Below are 4322 nucleotides of genomic sequence, written 5' to 3' on the forward strand. Positions count from 1 at the left end.
TATCCCAAGGAAGTAATCTTCAGTATGAGAAAAGCTCTATTCCCAACATCCAAAATATAAACCCAACTAAATAATCACAATAGGGGAACTCTCACTGAAATCTTAATATATCTATATGGTGATAAGTATACACTGGTGATAAACGTATAAAGAAAAGCACGGAAATAATTGATACAAAATTCTTTTTTTTAAATTTTATTGAAGTATAGTTGATTTACAATGCTGTGTTTAATTTCTGCTGTACAGCAAAGTGACTCAGTTATACATATATATTCTTCTCATATTCTTTTCCATTATGGTTTATCACAGGATATTGAATATAGTTCCCTTTGCTATACAGTAGGACCCTGTTGTTAATCCTATATATAATAGTTTGCATCTGATACAAAACTCTTGCTGCAACTGGGAAAAGGCACAAGGGTCTCCTAAGTGCCTGCTAATATTCTATTTAAGTTTGTTGCATATACAGATAGTCTGATTATCATCATTATTTAAACTGTACATAAATTTTATATACTAATATATACAAATACATTATATTTTATAATACACAAATTTTTATAAAATTCATAACAAATCATATTTACCAAAAGTTTATCAACATGAAACATGCTCATGTATAATGGTGAGTTTTTTTTAAAAAAAAGGACATAAAATTAATTATAAATTATGGTATATAGATTATGTAAAAGAAGGTTGGGATCATCACTACAAAGACACAGAAATCATCTCAAAACAAAAGAAAGGAAGAATGCACCTAACTGATATTCTTTTCATGTGATATAATTATACACCTAGAACTTTCAAGACAATCAACTGACAGTGTTACAGAAACAAACTGGGGTCTACTTGCCCAACACCCAGCAAAGCCAATCTACTGATACCAGGTTGTAGTGAAGGAAAGTAGAGCCTTTATTGCAGGGAGCTAAGCAAGGGAGTAGGAGACAAGCCTCAGATTCACTCCAACCTGGTCTTTGAATTAGGGGGTTTTTAAAGGGGATGAACAAACAGGCTGGGATTAAACATCAGCTTGTGACATTTCTGACATTTCTTTTTTTTCTTTTAAGAAATTCACGTTCTTTTATTTATTTATTTATGACTGTGTTGAGTCTTCGTTTCTGTGCGAGGGCTTATCTCCAGTTGCGGCGAGTGGGGACCACTCTTCATCGCGGTGCGCGGGCCTCTCACTGTCGCGGCCTCTCTTGTTGCGGAGCACAGGCTCCAGACGCGCAGGCTCAGTAATTGTGGCTCACGGGCCCAGTTGCTCCGTGGCATGTGGGATCTTCCCAGACCGGGGCTCGAACCCGTGTCCCCTGCATTGGCAGGCAGACTCTCAACCACTGCGCCACCAGGGAAGCCCCTCTGACATTTCTTAATTGTAGTTTCAGGAGTCAGGATGTCTATGGTTTACAGTGGTCCACAACTTGGGGATGCGTTAGCTCATCTTGCCCTAGAGAAACAACCTGAGTTTGTACGTTAATGATGATATCTATAACAGCAATTTTAGTCACCTGACTCTGGTTGATTAGTGTTCCATTAGCACAGGATTGATGTCAGAGGGGACAAGGCTGTCCTGGACACCAGCTATAATAGTAACAGCTAACAATTTTTGAGGGCTATGTACCAAGCACTGTACTAAATGCTTTTTAATGTATTAACTCATTTAATCCTGAGGGAGGATAGTATTATTATCCTGATTTTAAGGATTAAAAAAATCCTAAGGAATAGAGAGGTTAAGTAACTCTGTGAGGTCACACAGCTAGTAAGTGACAGAGCCTGGCAGAGTTTGTGCACATAGCCAATACATTATATTGCCCTAACAATAAGCAGTTAGGAAATGTTATAGGTCACAGGATCTCATTCACAAAACAATACAGGATCATTAAAAACACAAACAAAAATCAAAACAAACAAAACCCTAGCAATAAATGTAACCCAAAAGTCACATTTTAAAAAATTTAAAACAAGACCAGATTGGAAGACTCAATAAATTAAATGGATGTCAATTCTCCAAAATAACAAAAAAATTGGGGGGTGAGGGGGCATGAAAAAAAAGTGAGTAAGCTCTGTCTTCCAGATAGTCCAGTCCTCCAGCCAGTCACATAGGGAAGTCCCTGGAGCTTGAACTGCAAGGTGCTCCATTCACACAAAGGTAGCTCAAATCCAGCAATCTGGTTTGGCTACTTTGAGAAAAAGACAAAAGTAGGTCTCAAACAGTGGCAGGCCATAGAATGAAGCGTTCTGCTCCACTGCTACCCCGGAACCAAGGCATCAGCATGACAGCCCGGTCAACATTCATTCACTAAGGTGTGGTCAGGGCAACATTTGGCCACTATTTTCCTGGTAAAGATAGCAATGCAAGTTGTAATTCTCCAGCTATGCAGAAATAAAAGAGTCCTCCCTGAGTCTCAGAGTGAATAAAGGGGCTAGCAGATCAGACCACCACGATAACCTTCTGTCACACCAGCAATGTTGAGCTGAAGTCAACCATAGATCTCCAATCCAGCTCTCCCTATTTACAAAGAAACTGAGGTCTAGAACGGGCTTCTCCTCCCAGGTCACAAAATTATTTTAAGCCAGAACCAGAGCGTTAACTCCCCCCTCCCCCCAAGTTTTGAATAGGCACATCCAAAATACTGCAACCTATTTTATACAGGGGTCCCCAACCCCTGGGCCATGGACCGGTACTGGTCTGTGGCCTGTTAGGAACCAGACCGCACAGCAGGAGGTGAGCAGCGGGGTGAGCGAGTGAAGCTTCATCTGTATTTACAGCCGCTCCCCATCACTCACATTACCGCCTGAGCCCCACCTCCTGTCAGCATTATGGTGAGTTGTATAATTATTTCATTATATATTACAGTGTAATAATAATAGAAATAAAGTGCACAATAAATGTAATGTGCCTGAATCATCCCAAAACAATCCCCCACCTCCCCAGTCCATGGAAAAACTGTCTGCCAAGAAACCGGTCCCTGGTGACAAAAAGGTTGGGGACCGCTGTACTTATAGATAAAACCAGCATTTCCCAATCTTCAGACATTCACCTGAATGATTTTGCCACACTATATATTATCTCTACTATTATTCACTTTATATTTTCTTTGAATATACTCCTTTCTCATACATTAACTTAGCTTCATTCTAAGCAACAATATCCATTCAGTCATGAATGAGATGTGCATTTTTTCCTAACACATCAAAATAAATATGTATCTACTGAAATTACAATGTTTGTCTCTGAACTATTCCTCAGAAAAGTAAACCATCCTTTGCCATATTTGGAAAGATCTCCCACATGTGTTCCAAGGAATTCTAATCTTTATCATGTTAATAGGTGTTAGTGAGGAAAGAGTGCATGATCAATAAACCTAGGGGATGCTAACTGAAATGAAGTTAAAGAGCTTTGAATTTTTTTAATGGTTAGACACCTCAGGGCCTAAGGAGGTAACATAGTACAATATTTCCAAAATTTATCTGACCATGAAATCCTTCTTTCTAGGCAGAATCAGTATTGAAAACATGTTCTAAGCTGTATTAATTTTCAAAAGGCAACAGTTTTTCTTTTTGAGCCCATAAATTACAAAAATAGATACTGTATATAATAATTTACCCTGTATCCCTATTAGAACACTTAGCATATTTTTATGGTTGGAAAAAAGAATGGGTAGAAAATCGATATTTCCTCCTGTCATTTTCAAAAGGTCAGGCTCTTGGGTAAAGGTAACTCACCTTGTTTATAATGAAACCGTGTAATAATATTGGCATTCTAAAAACGTATATATCGGGCTTCCCTGGTGGCGCAGTGGTTGAGAATCTGCCTGCCAATGCAGGGGACACGGGTTCGAGCCCTGGTCTGGGAGGATCCCACATGCCGCGGAGCAACTAGGCCCGTGAGCCACAACTACTGAGCCCGCGCGTCTGGAGCCTGTGCTCCACAACGAGAGGCCGCGACAGTGAGAGGCCCGCGCACCGCGATGAAGAGTGGCCCCCACTTGCCACAACTAGAGAAAGCCCTCGCACAGAAACGAAGACCCAACACAGCCATAAATAAATAAATAAATAAAAACGTATATATCACTTCTAATAAGTCATCTAAATCTCCTACATTATTGATTGTAGTTGATGACACACAAGCTTTTTATGAAGGCTTGTTTTTGTTGCCTTGGGGACTTCTAAGTGGAACTTCAAGAGTGACAGGTCCATAACATCACACTGGTCTGTGGGTTTGACCATGGGAAAACGTGTAACAGATTTACCACCTAGGCATTTTTTTTTTTCTCTCTCTCTCTCCTGGTCCTTCCCTCCCTTCCTTCTTCCTTTCT

The sequence above is a fragment of the Balaenoptera acutorostrata genome, chromosome 2 (genome assembly GCF_949987535.1).
Source record: "Balaenoptera acutorostrata chromosome 2, mBalAcu1.1, whole genome shotgun sequence".
NCBI lineage: Eukaryota > Metazoa > Chordata > Mammalia > Artiodactyla > Balaenopteridae > Balaenoptera > Balaenoptera acutorostrata.